Source organism: Nanorana parkeri, unplaced genomic scaffold (assembly GCF_000935625.1).
Source record: "Nanorana parkeri isolate BGI_ZX_2015 unplaced genomic scaffold, ASM93562v1 scaffold1459, whole genome shotgun sequence".
NCBI classification, from domain to species: domain Eukaryota; kingdom Metazoa; phylum Chordata; class Amphibia; order Anura; family Dicroglossidae; genus Nanorana; species Nanorana parkeri.
The window spans coordinates 168,269-175,584 of NW_017307727.1; positions in this window are offsets into that span (position 1 = coordinate 168,269).

A 7,316-nucleotide genomic window follows, 5' to 3' on the forward strand; every position below is an offset into this window, starting at 1 on the left:
TGAGTTGATCTAGGGCAGGGGTGCCCATTAGGTCGATCACGATCAACCAGTCGATCGCAAAGCAATCCCTGGTAGATCGCGATGTCCTGTCCACCTGCTGTGGGGCTTCTCTGGATCCCCACTGCCCTCCCCCATCTGTATGCAGCGGGGATCCGAGAAGTGAACAAAGCACAGCAGGCGGCGCCGCTATCACTGCAGCACGCCGAGCGGTGGTGAGAGAGAGACGCCCGGCCTGGATCTGACAGCCGGTGACTCTCTCTCTCCTCACCGCACATGCTGCTGTGACAGCGGCTCTGACCGCGGCTGAAGTGCTTTCTTCACTTCTCCTCGGTTCCCCTGCTGTATCTGCCTGGGAGAGCAGCGGAGATCCAGAGGAGAAGCGGAGCCCCCCCTGTGTGCGTGGCCGAGCGGCAGAGGATCGGAACATATCAATGACATGTACCAATCCTCTGTGCAGGACAAACACTGGAGTGATCACTCCAGTGTTTGTAAATAACTGGGCACACATAGTGCTATGTGTCCCCAGTTATGAATGAACAGGATGTGATTTGCATCACTTCCTGTTCATTCATGAGTTTCTCAATGGGGAGTAGCACTCCATTTCCATCTCCATTTCCATTTATTTAGAACAGAGGCTACAGAAAAAGAGATTGAGGTTGTATTGAAGTCAATGGCACCGCAGCTAATCCCCCCCGCCCACAGTGCAATCGCCTGCCTGCATTCCAGTCCAGTGCAATCTACAAAAATAGTGCTTGCAGCATTTTTGTAGATTGCAGGGTTGTTATATTACTATTAGGCTTTTCCCCTTAGATACACGTTCCACATTGTTTTATGTGTTTTTTTTATTTGGATAATTTTAGTCACGAATTTGAGTAGATCTGGTGTTCTGTAACTGTAGTTGTTAAAGCTTATCTTTGTGGATAATTAGTGTTTGATACCTTCCTTCTTTATCCTGTTGCTTTGTACGTGCTCTATAAAAAAATATATATTTATATTGAAATTAAAAAAATGGAAATATAAAATATTTTAGCAACCTCGTAGCCCCCAAATATTGGGGTAGGACAGTGACTGTGGAAACTCTTGATAATAGACAGTATCCCATTACTTGATATAAGTGTTCGTTTAATTGTGGTATCAGCTGAAAAAAAACAAATTTGACATGGAAACTGCTTCACATATCGGGTTTGTCAACTGATATGCAACTTAAACCTCATCTTGGTGACCAAGAAACACAGTTCAAATACATATAAGGATGTACGTATAAAAAATTTGCAGAGCCATTCATCTTCAAAACTGCATGTACATTTGTTGTGTGCAAATGGGAACAGAAACAAATCTTATTAGTTTATTTTCTTTACGATCAAATGTAATTCATTCAATAGGTTTGAGTGAATCAGGAAAATATCCATCTAGGGGCCATAATGTGGGATTTTCCTGATATTTCATTCAACCTGCAAAGGAAATAACATTTGTTTTTGCCCAATTAGCACCAACCCAATGTACATTATGTTTTGGAGGGGTGACAGAGTCCCATGGACTGGGATGAAGATACAGGAAAGCATGCATTAGATTTAGAAAACCACAACCTATAGAAAAGGAAATGTTAGAACATATATTTACCATACCCTTGGATTCCGTACTGGAGAGGCCAATGTCACAATCCTTCCCGTGGAAGATCACGGGAATGAGGAGGATCCCAAATCTCACATTAAGATGTTCCCAGGATCTCTTCTAAAAGGACTGTGACATCACCCTTACCTAGTCGCCATGTGCTACAAGATGGATGGAAGGATTTTTTTGTTTTGTTTTTTACGTATATCTACTGCTAGCAAGCCACATATATGCCACAACATTAAAAAAATTGTCAAATACGTAATTACTTACCTGTGTCTGCACCGCTGCTCCCTACTGCAGAACTCAGCTTCTTGATTGGCTGTGCAGGAGGACTAAGTGTATCCGGGCGCATGCACACTCCTATATCACCGGTGGGGAGAGGAAGAGAAACACAATGTAAGTCAATGCACGCACCCGGGAGCATGCATGCCAGAAAGACTGAGTGGGGCACAGAAGATATAGGAGTCTGCGCTGGATCAGAGATTGGAACCAGCAGTGGAGGGACAGTTGGAAATGAGCGGAAGGAAGAAGATGTTTGCATCAATAGGCATCACATAAGGTAAGCCCCTAAAGCAGCATGGGGGGGGGATTAGCCTTTAATGTCACTTTAAGTGCTAGTTTCACTTGATGGGGAAAAAAGGCCTCCAGGTGATTCTGCTCTCAGTTTATGCATTGTTATATATACAGTTATATATACAAAATCCACAAGCCAGGAAACCCAGGACGACCCATTATTACAGGTATGGAAACAATTACAGAACAAATATCTGGCTTAATTGAAAACATTCTAAAGCCCCTAGTTATCAACACTGGGAGTTTTATACAAGACACCACAGATTTCCTGAACAAACTGAGCCTAATCACCAACCTACCTGCTAATACTATACTTGTCACCATGGATGTGGAATATTTGTACAGTAACATCCCCCATAAAGATGGTATTGAGGCCTGTACCAAATTCCTTTCCTCCCATAATGTCAGACAAAAATATGATAGTGAAACCATCGCCAAACTCATTGAATTTGTACTGACACACAACTATTTCAATTTCAATGACAATATCTATTTACAAATGACCGGGACTGCTATGGGGACAAAGCTTTGTTTTATACTTGGTTTCAGTTTCTGAGCAACACATGAACATCTTTCGTTAAGGGAAATACAAAAAAGGAATTACATTTTGTCTTTGAATTAAACTCCAGTGCCCTCTTCAGCCAAGCTTCCCACCCTTCACCCAGGGGAGTTTCAGACATGATATGCTTACACAATTTGGTTTGGGAGATACAGCCTATGATTAATTAAAGCACTAGACACACAGACAAGCTGATTAATTAAACGTATCTAAAATCTTTGGCTGTACCTTAGACACATTACATTGCATGAAATAAAGATATTAATCACTGACCAGAAAAGTATATTAAGACAAAAGCAAATTACTCCAGAATACGGTAGACACAGGTCTTTTGTTAACTTATTAGGAGTTCAGGAAGTTTTACCTGGGTCCCTTGATAAACAAGCAGTCTTTGTGTTCTGTAAACTGCAATATGTCAAAATTAAGTTACGCAAACACCAAAACAGAGTTGGTATTAGTTTTCACAGTGGGGAATGCAAAATAATAGTATGGTGTGCAACCTCCCCCATCTTCCACCCCATGGCATGGGTCATTACATGACATGTAGAAATATTGATAGCCAAAAGATACACAGTAAATTGAGAGATGAGTAATTTGATGCATTCCAATATAGAATGCATTAAGGCAGAAAAATATGTCAAAAGTGACAAAAATACATTCATAGAACCAATCCAGTGAAATGAATCAGTGAGCTACTAATACAGCAACTGTGCTAAAATCACAAAGTTCACTTCATTTACAATAGCCCCATGCTGTGTAAAACACTGGGCACAGAATGCAGACAACTCCTTATATGTGGTGTGAGAGGGTCTGCTTCCTGAAACCTGTGCTATGTAACCTCCTTTGTCTCATGTTGCTCCATCACCCTGAGGCCTTGCTTAGATGTGCTGCAGGATCCACCACCCTCTTATAATTGATCTGCAGTGGATCACTTCGCACAGGGCGGTAGACCAGCAGATGACCGATGTTCAGGACACAACACTGCCACCTCCTGAATTCCATTTTTTTTTTTTTATCCTTTTTTCAGTGAACTCCCATACCGCAACCACATGCCAAGTGTTTAGCACACAGTTGCAGCATGGTCCAATTCACCACTATGGTGTATAATTTGTGCCATTCCGTGATGCAAAGCATCGTAGCTGTGGAAATGTAAACAGCACTGTCTGGTCCAAATGCTAAAATTGCAGCGCGTGGCTGAGTAGCAGTAAAATATGGTTCTAGGCTGTGCACCATGCTCAGTACAAGCACACAGGTTGTACATGCCTAAGGCTGGTTTGGAAACCTGTTCAATAATCCTGTTTTCATGGTGTGTGTGAGCAAACCATGGAATACAAACACAAAAAGAAATAAAAAGGTGATGGAAAACATACAAAAAAAAATGATAATACAAGCATATCACGTAGGTCCTTGTGGATCTGCTGCTCTCCTTAACGGTCATTCCTCGTGCCTCCTTGTCCTATAGAAGGATGAGAAAGTGGTTGTTAATTCAGTTGCAGAAAGTTGTCGAGAAGCCTGCCTTCCCCCCCACAAGGGAAAACAAGTGAAAAGGGTGCACATGGGCAGGGCAGTATACAAAACAATGCATAAAAAGGCCCCCAGCACACTTCCAAGCTAGCAAGCAACAAAAACAAACACACTAATCTGTTAAACTGTCACATAGGCAGCAAGCTATTGTTTAAAAAAGGCATGAATAGCGGGGTCAGGGAGTGTGCCATACCAGGACACATACCTATTAACATTGTGGTACCCTGCAAGGAGGGGAGGGGGAGAGAAGCCTACTCCACCCTAACAAGGTACCTTATTCTATTTTTCAAGGACAAGGGCAAGTTTCTCTCATTTGGAATTGGGAGGGAGGTTGGGGGGCTAATAGAGGATTCTGTAAAACCTCTTTATAATTATAACGCCCGCAGATATTCACCCCTTCCCAGGGGAATTAATGTAGCCTTACCTGTTCCAGCAAAGACTTTAAACCAAATAAACCCACACCATTACCCCTTTAGTAACATCACAATCAAAATACAATTTAAAAAAATAGTTACTAAATCCACTGAATCTAAAGCCACTGAATCTGCATGGAGAGCTGGCTACTTTTGCAAAAACTGCAATTTGCACAGTACAGGTTCTGTTTAACCACCGGGTGCTGATTAATGTAAGGAAAAAGCAGGGGGAGGACAACTGCTATTGATTTACATTATGAAAGACATGGCACAGGGATAACTACCCAATCCCATTCCCAGCCTCAGACTCAACACATCAACATCAGTCTTACATAACAGGAGAAATGGTGCGCGCTGAACATTATTTTATTCCTCTGTGTTGACATAGTTTTCTTTTATATATATCTGTTTTTCAAAACTAATGAAAGTATATAGGATGGGGAAGTGGACAGCTTTAGGCATTAACACATCTCACCTCAGTAAGATCACACGTGGCAGGAACAGGTGAAGCAGGCAATTAGAGCCCAGCAATATTTGTATGAAGAAAGGGATTCGCCAGACTTTGGATGTTTTACAGTCTCAGGCTATAAGCAACATAAACTTTAGTGTTGCTGTTTGAGTTTGTTATTGTCCATTGCTGATGTAAACTTAAATTTACTTTCCTATAACCTGGAATTGCTTCCCACTCAAAATCAAGTAAGTCCAGTCTGTAAAAGCTATAACATTTTATTTTATTTCAAAAGTTGTTTTTATACTTTTCTAATCTGCAGTTTTCATTAAATAATGCCTGATAATCCTGCCATGAAGGTCCTTTTTGAGACAGACACTTCCTTATATAGGGTGACAACACTGTTGCTGTCTCCCAGTTGTTCCCCAGTGTTATCACCTTGTCATATGGGTTTCCGATGGGGACTATTGGGTTGATTTACTAAAGGCAAATAAGCTGTTCACTTTGCAAGGTAATTTGCTCTTTGCAGGGGAAGTTTCACCTTAGCTTAGTGAATGAGGTGAAACTCTGCTGACTTCCATCTCCCAATCATCTGCAACAAAAATAATGTTTTATTTATTTTCCTTGCACGTGATTGGGTATTCTTTGCAAAGTGAAATTTCATCACATTCACCAAGCTAAAGGGAAACTTCCCCTGCAAAGTGCAAAGTCCCTTGCAAACAATTTCAAAGTGAGTATGTTCCCCTTATTACCATACAATGTAAGAATCTAAGGTTCCTGTTCTTTAACCCTTTGTTAGGACACAGTGTTCAAATCTAGTTTACAACTGATAATGAGACCTGCCAGCATAGTACAAACAGGGTTAAAATGTGATAAAAATTAAAAGAACTATGGGGTAGGTGGTTTTTCTCATAGTTATCTTAAGGGTCACGTGAGGACATATACTAGCGTCCTCCCGTGACCCAAAGCTCAGTATATCGTGAGCTACGGCTCGGTGTATACTGAGACCGCCGCAGCCGGGACGGATTCCGACAATGCTGTCAAGATCCACCCAGCTGCGTGAATGACAGCTGGCTCTGCCTATCTAGAGGCAAAGCTGGCTGTGCCTGCCCCCTCCCCCATCCGTTACTCCTGTCAGCACTGGTTGGTGCTGACAGGAGGTGGGGAATCCCTGTGGGGGGTGATGACTGACAGTCACCGCTCTCTGCAGGGAGATGATCGAGAAGTGAGTGAGCGACGGTATGTGTTCACTCACTTCCCGATCTATTGAGCTGACATGTGATAGTTTCATTGTCACATGTCAGCTCGAACTATGAGGGTGAGTGATTTTCACTCACCTCATAGTTCTCCTTTCACTCCTTATCCCCCTGCTTGAATTTATAGAGCATAGAAGAATTTCAGTTTTGGACTTTCCAGAAAAGAACAAGTAAAATGGCAAGCAACATTTTTTAATTTTAAGTTATGTTATGTAAATAGGAACATATAACAAGTAAAGAATAGGTGTTTCAAGTTGGTTGCAAAAGTAGAAACACACTTTAAGCCACAGTTTACATACACAATAAAATGAGTCAAATGGGTTATCTTTCCCAATACCTACTTTTTCCCTCCTTCCTGAATATGAGGTCAAACAGCTACTGCTTCTTATTGGGTTATGGGTAAATCCTGTATATTAAATGCTTATTTGTGAAATTGATCCCAAACTGTAATAGTTTCCCTTTAACATATAATAGTAACTATTCTAAAATTCTATAATGCATATGCTTAGACTCTGGATTTATCTATATAGGATTGCTGCACACAAGATAAACTGTAGACTAATTCTACACAAGAATTCCTCAGCTATATTGATTTTGGAATGAGTCGTTGCATTCTAGCCAATACAAGATACCATCACCTGAAACGAATGTAATTAACAGCAATCACTCACAGGTAATGTAAACAGCGGATCAAAATGCAATTAGTGTGAACCTGCTTATCTAATTCCACCCAATATACGTGCTAAATGGGTTCTACTTCGTGGATACGAGTATTGAACAACGTCCACACTTTTTGCAAAACTTTTATTCAGGGTAAATCTGAAAAATTTAAATATTGCCTGTAGCTATGTGGGAACCACAATAGCAAACATGGTTATTTGTAACTCAAGGAGGAGAGCATAATAACAATCACAAATGTGTATTGGAAT